This window comes from Mauremys reevesii, linkage group 1 (assembly GCF_016161935.1).
Source record: "Mauremys reevesii isolate NIE-2019 linkage group 1, ASM1616193v1, whole genome shotgun sequence".
NCBI classification, from domain to species: domain Eukaryota; kingdom Metazoa; phylum Chordata; order Testudines; family Geoemydidae; genus Mauremys; species Mauremys reevesii.
This window is the reverse complement of record NC_052623.1, coordinates 124,733,466-124,747,444: the sequence shown is the minus strand read 5'-3', so window position 1 is coordinate 124,747,444 and position 13,979 is coordinate 124,733,466. Positions and strand designations below refer to the sequence as shown.

At 39.7% G+C, this 13,979-nt stretch overlaps 1 protein-coding gene across 6 annotated transcripts in view; it reads right to left on the bottom strand.

Annotated features, from left to right (window-relative positions):
* The window catches only part of GABRG3 (gamma-aminobutyric acid type A receptor subunit gamma3), a 530,126-nt gene that overhangs the window by 172,861 nt on the left and 343,286 nt on the right, over positions 1–13,979 (bottom strand). The gene's annotated exons all lie outside the window — the stretch shown is intronic.

The following is a 13,979-nucleotide window of genomic DNA, read 5'->3' as shown; positions in this document are numbered from 1 at the left end:
CATAAATGATGGAAGTTCTATTACTAAGGAATTAAAAGATTTACCTGAAGATAAGGAATGGAAATGTGAGGAAACTGAGGGAGAGTCATCCAGTTTTCCTGGTGGCGTAAAGGACAGTGATGATAAAGAAGAATGTGGCTCACATGAAAAGGAGAGTAAAGACAAAGAAAAATCTGGTTTACAGGAAAAGGTGAGAAACAATAAAGAAGAATCAGCAGTGAGAAAAATTGCACACCACAAATCAATACATCAGGTCCTGCTTTACGGCTAGCAATCCTAAACTCTGCCGATATTGATCGTACAATTTTGAATGGGCTAGGCAAAATCAAGGATATGACATTAACAGTAAACGAGCACAAGTGATACTTCTCAAAGTCACACTGCGAAAGAGTGCTCGAGAATGGTGAGAAACCGAATCGGCGTTGGCTAGTTTACTTTAAATCAACTGACAAAGTGTTCTGTTTTTGTTGGAAAACATTTGACAAGAATGCTAAATCATTGCTTGTGCTTTCTGGGTACAATTACTGGCATAACTTAGCTGATGTTCTGAAGAAACATGAAAAAGTCACCCAGCAATTTTACAGCCTACTCCAAATGGATGGAGGTTGAGTCCAGGCTCAATCTGAATAAATGCACAGACCCAGGAAACCAGTGCATTATTAATGTAGAAATCCAGCATTGGAGGAATGTGCTTAAGCATCTAATCTCAATTACCCTCTTCCTTGAAAGGAATAATTTGGTTTTCCAGGGCTTGTCGGATAAAGTTGTCCACTGAACACAATGGCAATTTCTTCAGTTTGGTATTTCCTTGGGAAATACGATGATGTCGTATGAGTACCTATGTCAAGTAATTTGTAAAGAAGCTATGGACCACTACTACAGCAAAACAATTAAAAATGAATTGATGGACCTTATGGCAAGGAAGATGCTGGATAACATATTGATACAGCTCAGCAAAGCGAACTACTACACTGTAATAATGGAGTACACTCCCAACATTAGTCACAGTGAAAAGATGTCATTTCGAGTAATGATTTGTTGATGCCTAGGATGGCTGTATCCAAGTAAATGAACACTTTATTGTTTTCAGTCTGTAGACAGTTCTACCGGAAAAGGCCTAACAGAACTGTTTACGAATGTTTTGAATGAGAATAAAATAAAGCTTCAGGACTGCTGTGGCCAAGGCTATGACAATGGAGCAAACAGAAAGGGAAGAAACAGTGGTGTCCAGGTAAGGATCCTTGTGCTGAATCCAAGAGCTTTTTTCATGCCTTTTGGCTTCCATTCCCTCAACCTGGTTGTCTCAGAATCAGTGTCACCATCTTTAGATTCGGTATCTCTCTTTGGAGTACTGCAAAGGATATATGTCCTTTTTCAGTATCAACTATCAGGTGGAAGATCCTCACGGACAATCTTACAAATCTGACCGTGAAGCTGCTAAGTGACACTCACTGGGAGAGCTGCATAGATAGTGTAGGGCCCGTGAGGTACCAAGTGACTGAGGCTGATGGAAAGGGCACAGTCGAGTAAAGCCGAGGCCAGAATCCAACACGAGGTGCAGAGCCTGGCAAACCAGATCACTAACTTCAAATTTCTGGTCTCACATGTGGTTTGGCACAATATCCTGTTTCAAGTAAAAGAAAGATTTGGACAAATGAAGCACCACAAAAAGACCTTATTTTGTATGACCTTAGTAAGCTGCCAGAAGACAGGAAAACACTCTGGAACAATTGTACGGACTATCACCAGACGCTGACATATGGGGAATGTCCGGATGTCTATGATAAATATGTCAAATTGGACAACATCTGTCACATTCTGCAACATGGGCAGCACTCTTAACTCCAAGTTCTCCAATTAATTCATGCTGCAGAGCTGAAGGACCTTTTCCTAATATGTGGATACCTTTGAGGATTCTGCTCACGCTGACAGTCACAATTGCGAGTGGTGAGCACTGCTTTTCAAAGCACAAGCTCGTTAAAATATATCTTTGATCGATGATGGGTGATGAGAGACTGACATTGCTTGCTATTTTATCACTTGAAAATGCCATTGGCCAGTCTTTGGATCTCTCTTCTGTTAGTGAGGGCAAAAGCAAGAAAAACAACCTTTTGAATTAAAGGACTAGGGTTAACATTCTAAGGCGGTCACCTACTGTAACACTATTTAATACTGGTCCACCCAATGTTGGCACATTTCTGTTATTCTTAAAATTTAAAAAAGTTTCTATAAGTTCAAAGAAATTTTTTTATTTGCTTATATATGGCATGAATAAATACAGATTTACAGATCCTAGCATACAAATGTATTGTCTTATATGACAAAGATAAATCATTCATTCAAATTGTGCATCAAAATCATGAAATGGGTTACAAATGCAAATAATAATAATAATAATAATAATAATAATAATAATAATAAGGTATTCAAAAGTTTAACAAATTGGGGGGAGTGTACCAAAGATGTTCCTCATCTGAGGAGCCATATGGTCTAGAGCCAGTCACATCCAGAACAACAGATGTTTTGGGTTTACAAAAGATAAATACCGTTGAGAGTTACCTAAAAATAATTTGACTGAAAACCACTACTTGCAAGGAGGATTAATAATGCAGTGACCTTCCATCGCAACTTTAAAATTGTACCATAAAGGTGAATTAGATGATTTTTCTGAGTTTGCTTGAAATCGGTTTTGAACTGTTATCCAAGTGTCTTATTTGTATTTCATAGCTGGATTAGGAGGACCATGTTTTTGCCAATTCCTTTTTATAGAGCATTCAAGATGGTTAACAAAGGTAATAGATTTTACATAAGTCTAATACACACACAGACATGTACAGCTCCAAGTTATGTAAATTGTATTCTTCCATATACTGTACTTGTGGAACTTGTAAGCTAATTAGTGTTATTCTTTGTTGTTCAGTATCCTGCAGGACAGTTCATAGGCCTTCCCTCTATATTTTACAATGTTCTTTTAGGAGTTAGCATATGTTTCACTGAAAATATATCTAATAATCATTGGGAAACTCCTATTTAAACTATGAGAAGCTGTTCCCAGAAGGATGTTTTAATTTTCTCACAAATGGCCAGGTTTTGTGTAAATCGTTTCAAAATGGATGCCAGGTCTTCATCATAGATTATAAAACATCATTAAAATACTGTATTTTATGCATGCAACTAACCACTCCAAAATTTCATCAATGTATATAAATCGGCAAACTGTCTAATTCCAAGATGCTAAAAAATCTGCAGAGACACAGAAACTGAAAAAAATGTTTGTCATACATTGCAAAAACTACTTCATATGATACTCATTACACTGAAGAAAGAACTGAAGATTATAATGGGAATGGTCTTCCTTTTTCTTATTATCTGCTCTTGCAAGACTGATAAATGCTTGTGAGCTTGTAATGCCATTTGAGTTGTACATCCTGAATTTTATTAGATACAGCTCAAAAATAATTTTCAATCCCATGAAATATGTTTTGTAGGTAGACTTCTTGTAATTAACTTTATGATTACTATATAAAGATTACTGGCCAATTTTCTTTCTCTCAGCCTTGTTTTCTAAAGATTTCATACCCATTCTTAAAACAAAAATACATATAGAAAATTCTGACACAAATGTCAAATTAAGAGTAATTATGTGATTAGAATCATATACTTTACAAGAGAACCTCTTCACATGATTCCATGCTTAATGTTAAAATTATTTTTATGTTTGTGTGTGATAACACTGTAATTTCCAAATTTCATTAAGAATAATTCTTAATAAAGAAAATGAAATGATTTATACTCATGAAGAAAACAATTTAGGTACTTTACTGAATATCAAAAATTATTTAAAAGTGAGAAAAAAAGCTGATACATTTTACAAAATAGTAGCTGACTGGACACTAGGGAATGTAATCTAGAAATCAGGAAACTAAAGTACACTGAGTATTAACAGTAAAAATTAGGCCAATGCATAGTCGTCTATATCACTTAAGCCCCACATAAGGGGTTTGTGGGAAAAACACAAGTGGAATGGCTGCATTTGGGCTAATTCAGTGTTCTCAGCACCTACACAACAGCTGCGACTGCCCATGTTCCACTCGGATGGATTGGATTACAGAACCCATGATCAGGTTTTGAATCAGGGAATAAATTACCAGAGAAGGTGATTAAGGAAAGAGTGTATCTGTCAAGGAATATAAACAACATATAAATCTCTTTGTACTCCAGAAAGATAAAATAACATAAAATAAAAATCTAGGAATATAATGAAAAGACAGGAAAATAAATAAATATATTACAACTAAGCAGCATTGACTTCACTGGCACCAATATTATCTAGGGTAATACGAAAAGTATTCACCCCTGGTTTTCACTTTTAATTTTTTTGAGAGATAACACACTTGTTCTTATGATGCCAAGAGTTATGTACTAAATAACACAGAAATAAATCAAATTAAAATGTGAGATTTCCATATAATGTCAGTCAGAATTCATCACAATGTACAGCACTGTTGATTTATGATTAAAAAAATTTGCTTCTGAGGAAAATATGTTAAATTACTTGGAAAACAAACAAAGAAAAAGGATATAGAAAAAAGCAATTAGTGGGGAACACATTAGAGGTACTAGCAGAGTGATGTACTTAATATTAGAATGATCTCATTCTTCAGATATAGCTGTACTATTTTTGACTGTGCCAAAAGAAACTTCTTAGTGGAAATGTAAGATTAAATGAATTTTCCTTACTGGTTTAGATTACTGACTTATGTTTGGGAGTTTACTAATGCATATCTATATTATACAATTCCAGGAATATCACTCTGAAGCCTAAAATGTTTGAGTCGGTGTGAAGCAATGGAAACAACTACACGCATGGTTGAGAGCTCTTTTTGTTCATAAATGTCATCACTGGGTTTTGTGGTCTGTTACCATCCAATTTTTACATTCTCAGCCATTTTCACTTTACAAATTGCACTTGTGTGGTGTAGAGTGTGATAGACCCAGGCCAGTAGGGAACAGGAGAGTAGTCCTGTTGGTATCCAGGGAGCTTTGCACGCTCACTGCTAAAGAACCTCTCCCCAGCCTAAGGGGAGGATCCACAGGTCCGTGATACCAAATAATTCTGGGGGACAACTAATGAAATAACAGGAACGGGAGTGAGGTCACAGGGCTAAACAAAGGGAACGTGACGGGGGCACCGAGCAGAGAACCCCGGACAGCGCTCACTGCTCCTCGAAGGCGTCATGGGAGCCAGCGGACACTGCCCAGAGGAACTCTGCCCGGATGCATGAATGGATGGAGGAGCGGAAATAGGCCCCACAGTCGCAGGAAATCCCATCGGCCAACCTCCTCTCCCTGGTTTTGTTGATGGTCAGTTTGGCTAGAGCTAGGAGGAGGTTGACAAGGAGGTCCTGCGACTTTGTGGGGCCACGGATGGGGAGTGCATAGATGAACAAGTAAGGGGAAAAGTGCAACCAATAATGTAATAATATATCTAAGAGGAGCCGGAATAGGGGCTGCAACCTGGCACACTCTAGGTAAATGTTTGCCATGGTCTCCCTCTCGCCGCAGAAGTGGCAGGTGTCTGGGACGGGGGTAAACCGCGCCAAGTACACGCCCATGCTCATAGCCCCGTGAAGGAGCCGCCAACTGATATCCCCAGTGGGCCTTGGAACCAGGGTGGAGTATAGGCTGGCCCACTGGGGCTCCTCACCCTTGAGAGGTGGCAAGAGGTCCCGCCACTTTGTGTCAAGGCAGGACGTGAGGGTGAGGAAGTGAAGGGTTAGGATTAGGGTTAGGGCATGTACAGATGTTTCCTTGCCGCGGTCTGGAACCGAACTGGCTGCAAATTGTGCAGTTGGCTCACGGTGAAAGGGCAGGGGGGCCGGTTGGGTTCACGGGGCAGAAGCCCGATGAAAAGGTCCGGAGGGCCAGAGGTGGAGGGTGGACGGGGTGTGCCCTCTCACAGGATCTGGTCGAGATAGGCCTGAGCAGCGGAAACAGCAGAGTAGTAGAAGGGAGATATACTGGCCACTGGATAAGCAGTTTTCTGTTCCCTGAGTGACCAGAGCAGGGGCTGCTCCAGGCTAATGAGAACACCTGACTCCAATTAACCTGCTAAGAGTCAGGTGAGGCTGTTAATCACCTGACTCTAATTAAGGCCCCCTTATGCTATAAAAGGGCTCTCTCCAGTCAGGCCAAGGTGGAGCCAGAGGAGAGGAAGTGCGTGCGAGGAACTGGGAGCAAGAGACGTGCAAGAACCTGAGAGTGAGTAGACATACTGCTGGAGGACTGAAAAGTACAAGCGTTATCAGACATCAGGAGGAAGGTCCGGTGGTGAGGACAAAGAAGGTGTTGGGAGGAGGCCATGGGGAAGTAGCCCAGGGAGTTGTAGCTGTCACGCCACTGTACCAGAAGGCACTCTAGACAGCTGCAGTCCACAGGGCCCTGGGCTGGAACCCAGAGTAGAGGGCAGGCCTGGGTTCCCCCCAAACCTCCCAACTCCTGATCAAACACAGGAGGAATTGACCTGGACTGTGGCTTCTACCAGAGGGGAAGGTCTCTGGGCTGTTTCCGGACCCACCGGGTGAATCTGTGAGGCGAGCAAATCCGCCAATAAGTGCAGGACCCACCAAGATAGAGGAGGAACTTTGTCACAAGAGCTACAGTAAGGCATGTATCTATGCCATGCCAAGAATTTTAGACCATTGTGATCTCAGAGGTAACTCAACCAATCACCACTCTAACGCTACAGATAGTTTGCATGTAACAGCTCATTGGTTGTATGGCCCTACTGACACACTCTTGCAATAGCATATACAATAACCCTAAACTACAGTCCCCCACAGCAGCACACAACCCTCTTTCGCCACATGTGCAAATCCACTCAACTGTCCCAGCACAACACAACCCACAAACAAATCAATGCAACCAGCACACAGAATAACTCCAAACATTACTTTGAAGCCTAGAATGCGTTGCGTGATTGTGAAGAGATGGAAACTGCTACAAGCATGGTTGTGAGCTCTTTTTGTTTGGATCATCACCAGACTTAAGATTCTGTGGTCTGTTACCATCCAGGTTTTAAAGTTCTGAGCTATTTGGGACTATTTTACTCATATAACGGTCTGAATGATACCCATATGAGATCATGGGCTTTCAAATATTAGTATTAACTATATAATATCATTATCCCATCAACAATATCAACTTCCTGTTGATGATAAAGTGTAAATAAAAGTGGATTAGTTGCATTATATAATCATTCTTTTAAGTCTTTATAAAAATGTAAATAAAAAAGGGCTGGCCTTACACGAAAATTATATTTTTTAAGCTACTGTACAGTATTATCCAGTAAATAAAGGATATGGATGTGTGTGTATATTATAAATAATAAATAAAAATGCTCCCTTTAATATTCAATAAATGAAAAAGTAATTCCAACAATCCTTTAAAATTTATGCTAGTGGGTAGTTTAAATATTTCTTTTCCCATCTAATAATGTTATGAAAAATTGATATTTTCAGTTCAAAATATAATTTTCGTGTCAGCCTACCAAAGGCATGATAAGAACTTCTTATTAACATTTTTCCATCTTGTGTTTTGACATGTGACTATTTTACACTTTCACAGTGACAAGGATTCTGAGACAGACATTCCTTACTATTTACAGTATTTTATATCATTGCATTTGTAATACTATAGCTAAAGAGCTGTCAGAGTTTGTTATAAACCCTTACTTTCAAAGAGATGGTATCTCAAAGAAAAATACTTTCCAGCTAAAATAGGACATACATGTTTTTCAGTTACTGGTCAATCTTTCACCTACATTTGATTTTCTTTTCATTCCAAATTTAAAAATGCATAGTATTGATTTATACTTTCCCTCAACATCCAGGACAGCACTGCTGACTTTTGAAATTACAAATTATGCATGAACAGTTCTTGTCAAGAAGACAGCTTCACTTTGTTATTTTGAAAATAATATGACATATAAGTGTTGAAAAGTGGCTACTTCAAATTTTCAATAAATATTTTTCAAAATGTTGCAGCATATCAAGAGTAAAGTTCCATTGAAATTCCTGTACATGAAAAGGGTTCTATTTATGCTATAGCTTGAAGGAAACTCATAATGTCACATAATGAAGTGTGTCATTCTTGAGATCACATACAATATACTCCACTGAGATTTCTCAATGGAAGAATTATAGCATGTCCAAAATTCTCATATGGTTACACTAACATCTGTAACAATGTAATGGAGTGTCTCACACACTTCCATTACGCTATGGAACAGAGCTTGAGAAATAGATTGTCAAACCATGTAGTGAATACCCAAACAGTCAGGAAAACAGTGGTTTCAGATTTTCCAATCTGCACTGAAATAAAAACAAAAATGCTCAAAATCCAAACTTTGACTTGAGGCTTTTGTTCAAACAAGCCAAATATGTATGGCCATCTGGATAGTATTTGAGTCTTTAGAATTATATCATATTTGTTGTGCCATCTGTCCCCCACACTCTCCCAGCAACTAATCCCATGCCTATCTGAATACAATATTGCCCCATGGAACACAATACATATGTTATATGCTCCATGGCATTATTTTACAGATGGAACCATTCTATTATCAATGATACACTATAGGATTTACTTTTCATAATTTTTCATTATAAATCTATTTAACAAATAGACACATTTATCTGAATAGATCTGTCAATATTTATTGAATGCCATGAATAACAGTCCCACTGCATAGCACAGTGACATGTAGGGTAGCTATTGTCATAATCACAAGGAATTCTTTGCTCAATTCTAGTCTTCATTCAGCTCAAACTGCTATTCAAGCCAGTAAGATTTTTGTAAGAGAAAGAGCAGCTTAAAGCACTGATCCAGCAAAGGCACCGTGAAAAGTTAAGTACGTACTATAAGTCTGTGCAGGATTGGGCCTTTAGTAAATAAGGATTTGACTGATGTAGCATTAGTGTCATATATGCTCCTACTTGAATGTTAAGTCCTGGCCCCAGTGAAGTTGATAGGATTTTTTGCATTAATTCAGTCAACCAGGCTTTCATTCTGAGACTGTATATATTCTATTGTCATATCAATAGGAGAGCCCTAGTACAGCAATGTTAATTCTCAACTTCAAAGGGACTTTTTTCTGTTTTTTATCTCAAGACACACACTATATTAGATTTTTTAGTGATAAATGTCAATAAACTTCGATTTCACCATACACACCCAAAGCGATAAAAAAATATTTCCATCAATAATGAGCAAAATTTACAGATAGGCAGGGAAGGAAAAATACTTCTTGAGAACTTAGAGTTTAATTTAAGAATATTTACTTTAAGTATTTTGATGTTGATGGTTTGTGTTTTAAAGGCAATAAAGCTAACTCTTTGAACTTCAATGTCTACTGTCATTAAATAATTATTGTTTGTTCTCCCCTCCATTATCTGATCCTTCCATAATTTCCTACAACTGTAAACATTTAATTTATGAAAATCAAACAAAATGCTTAAAACCCAAAATTATATTAAAAAAATTTGAATTCTAGCAAGCCTATATTATATTACATTGTGTATAATACATATTACATATCTATATATTTATAACTAGAGCTTGTCAGAAATTTATCTTCAGAAGTTTATTTGAAAAAAATTAATAGAAATGTCTCAAAATATATGTTAATCTAAACAAAAATTCCCATGAAAAAGATATACAAGATATCTCAAAATTAAAACAATAATGTTCTAGAAATCTTCAGAATTTCATTTTGGAATTTAAAATTTTAATGTAGAATACTATTTTTATATATTTTGTATTGTTTTTACATTATGTCACAATATGTCAATAATAGTATGCATTATTACTGACGTATGGCAATATAATAGTTGAAATATTCTATTTTCATTTTATTTTAACAGACATTAAATGCAACTGCTACTTAGTTCTGGTAAAACCATCTTACCATTTCTAGATCTAAATGCCACCTGTCTGTGTTGTAATGAAGCTCTCTGATATGATATCTTCCTGGCCTCCAACAGAATAATGCTTAGACACAGAGTTGAACCACTGGTTTAAAACTGAGCTGAAACAAGCCAAGGTACTGCTTATAAGGTATAGTCTGGTATCCCTGATGGTTTCAGAGTGCATCTTATGAGCCAGCACAGAATCATGGTGTCTAGGAGAGGGATCTGCAGCACCCACTTGTGACAGATATGCTATTTCCTACAATATCCTTGAAAAACCTTATTGGCTTATGTTTAAGTTCATGCATTATTGTGGGCTGGAACTGTATGTGATCCTAGGGGGAGATGCGATGGAAGGCTTCGGTGAGCAAAGGACTGTATTGAACAATGCACCACATAAGAATGGATTTTTGAGACAATATGTGTAAAATGGATTTTCTGGGAAATATCTAGGGGGAGGTGAATGCAAATTCACCACCCCTGGTTTTGTATAGTTCTCAAATTAGCAACAAAAAGGTGCCAGGGCTCAAGCAATAACAATGGCATAAAGCATAAAGCATTACATTGCACACACAATACATGCAAGGTCACACTGCATGGAGGATGCCATTTTGTTCTACAAAATGGTATCCTCTGCACAACATGAATTTTCACGCACCATATGTGAAAAGTCACACCTGGCACAGCACTGACAAAAGAGGTGCTGGGGCTGAGCCCTGGCAAGCCCCTGCATAAATTAAGCCCTGGTTATGCAAAAAACCAGCCTTTTCAAGCTACGCCCTGAGGAGTAGGCCTTTGTTAGCTGCTCCCCTGTTACATGAGGCCAAGATCAAAGGCCCAAGCAGTATAAAGGAAAGACTGAATTATTCATTGGTTATTCTGGTTCTGAATCGGAGACAGTTAGGAACTAGTAATCATGGGAAAAAACTAGTTGTGGGTTCTGAAGAACTGACACCTATCAGAGCCTGAGGCTGGAATCGGGATGACCTCTGGTAAGCTTTTTAGCAGGCATGTAGGTTCTTTTATTGTTTTGAATGTTTTTTCTGTAAAGCTCTCACCTTAAGAAGAAGTGTGCTTTCTTCTCAAAAGCTGTGTGGCATCTCATAACTGCTGGCTATTAGATTGTTCATAGTCTCTAAAGAGAAAGCTAAGTGCAGATGCGGGCCTATTTAGGCAGCCTGGCTTGCTGGGACTATCACAGTGTAGGCAGGGAATGGTGCAGCCTAGAAAACCTCTAGTCAGGAGGGATGGAGAGAGGTGGGTCTCTGCCCAAAAGAGGTGACAGCTGAGGAGCAGGGAGCTTAGAGTGGGTGCCCTTGGTGAGCCACGCAGGGGGAATACAGGTGCAGTTGCCCTGAAATGTGACACCACTATCTTAAAAAAATAAATGGAAGTTAGAAGAATTTTTTTGTAAAATGTTTTTATATTTGGAGGGAGGGGAGAGAAATGGTGTCACTAATAACTCCAAAGAAACCTGCAGATAATGGGCCAACACCTGCTCACTTTGCTCAGGCAAGTAGTTACTTTTGCTGAGAGCCAGGAGGGTGGGATTTGTTTCAAAATACTGGTACTGGAGAGAGGTGTCTATAAGCAGTTCTTGCCATCAGGTAAAAGAGTTTTATACTACAATTCTGAAAACTAAATTGTCTGTGTCCTCAATTTTTTCTTTAGCAAGTATCATTTCAGCTGTTCCTTCCACCCTCATCAGGAACTGCCAAAGGCGCCCACCTAAGAAAGCCTGAATAAGGCTTCCTGATTAGCGGGTAGCTCCCTCATCTCATCTGAATGCACATATTTTCTCCCTTTCAGTTTTTAATATTTCAAAAAGCTTTATTCTTTACAAACCTAGAAACCAAAACCTAATGTTTAGATTGCTGTGTTAAATGAAAGCACCACCAGTTGTGGCTGACAAGTAGCATTTCAAACACTTTGGAAATATGTAATGGCTTCATTTTACTGCTAGAACACAAGTCAGTGATGTAAAATGCACACTGTCGTATCTTCACATACTTGACGGAAACCCTTTGAATGTGAGTGTTCAAATGAAACCAGCAATTCAAAAAACATCAACCATCACCACTACTTTACAGATACTGTGAAAACAGCTAGGCAGGAAGAAGGGTTCACAGTTCTGTGTTTTATGTAAGGCAGTTCCAGTTGTTAGTTCTTGCTGTGTAACTAATCATTAGACATTTCCTATTTTGCAGAATAATATGTCTTGGTAGGTTTTTTTAATTCATTTAAATAAAGATAGGCCTACTTTAGTGAACTTCAGAGTACAGGATACTCATTTATCCACAGTTGTGATCAGTGATTTCCTAACATGTGCTGTATAAAACTGCCTGGGTAGATTGTTGGAGGAAATTCACATACACCTTGGACCTACTTTTGGCTAGGATCAGGCACAAAAAGGGAGGATCAATGCTTGGATAGGAAGCTTCCACACTAAAGCATTTTCTAGTAATTTTACAATATCCCAAATTGTGCTTATTTGCAACTCAACACATAAGGTGCCTGGTCGTTACCTTCAGGAGCTTGCAATCTAATTTCAGACATTACAAAGAATGTGGTAACACACCGTAGGGAGGGGATAGAGGAAAGATGGGGTAACATAAGTAAGATTATTTGGTTACTCAAAGACTGGAGTGCGACATGATGGAACAAATGTGTGTAGGTTTAAATGACCATGTTGACTTAGGTTAAAGTGAAGTTTTCCTTTATCTCTAATGATAATCTCTATATGTAGTTGTAGTGGGGTAGTCACCTGCAGGTCTTCAGCCAAAGGACAGAGACCGAGTGGGCCCAACAAGAGGCCGGGACCTAGACCCTGCAAGTGGAGGGTCAGGGGGATGCAGACCTACGGGTGTGGCTGGAGGCTGTGGAGCTGGCCTGTGGGAGGGCAGAGACACACTCCCGGGAGATGGCCCGAGGCTGGGAAGCGTCAGAGAGGAAGTGTGCGGCTGACTGGGGAAGCAGTCACAGCTGGGGCCATGCCCCAATCAGGCCACAGCTGGTCCTATAACAGGCTGTGGGCCAGGAGCTCAGGCAGTCTCTCTCTAGCTGTAGAGAGAGAGATGGGCCTGGCGGCCTGGGAGCTAGACAGGGTACCTAGAGTGGCACAGGGCTGGGAGAAGGCCAGAGGAGCTGGGGAGCTCCAGCCTGGAAAACCCCCAGGCTGCAGGCCTTGCTAAAGGCCAGGAACGGTACTAGGGTTGCAGAGGTGCAGGCCAGGGCAGGCAAAGGCAGCAGGTCCAAACCCCCCTTGCCAGTGATGAGTGGATTACAGACTGAAGTCTTCCCCAGGGAGTGGGGACTAGATGGTGACTGGCAGTAGCCATTGAGGCGAGGTGGGGATAGGGGGTTGGGGGTTTCCCTGGCAGGGGATACCCAAAGTGTGAGGACACTGCCAGGGGGCAGCACTCCAAGGCAAAGGGACACCGGAGTCCGAGAGGTACATGGGAGCCAGTGGCAAGGCGAGACAGCGGCCTGCAGAGGGCGCTCCGGAGGCTGGAGAGCTAATTCCCTGGACACCAGCAGGGGGCGCTGCAGCAGTGAGTTATCGCCCTGCCACAATAGTAAATACCTGTGAGGGACTGGCTCCTATATTGCATGAATTTGAATTTAGGAGACGATTGCACAGGAGTAAAACCCATCTCCTTAATGCAATATTAAGAAATACTGTAACTATTTTATCTTTTCTAAATTATTTGAGAACTGTCAGTGTACTTGAAATACCTTTTCTGAATACTACATGCATACAGATACCCTACATTTTTACAGTCACTCCAGATCAGGTCAAGACTAAAGAAAAAATGTTTGTTCTACGTCCAGATCAGTTGTATACATTTCCATAACAAGGACTCCAGGGTGATATCCTGGCCCCATTAGAGTCACTGGAAGTTCTGCCAATAACTTCTATGGAGTCAAGGTGTCCCCCAAAGTGTTTACAGGATAGAGACTGATGCTATCTCCTTTTTTGTTTTCTATGAGACTTGTTCTCCATTCAAAGCA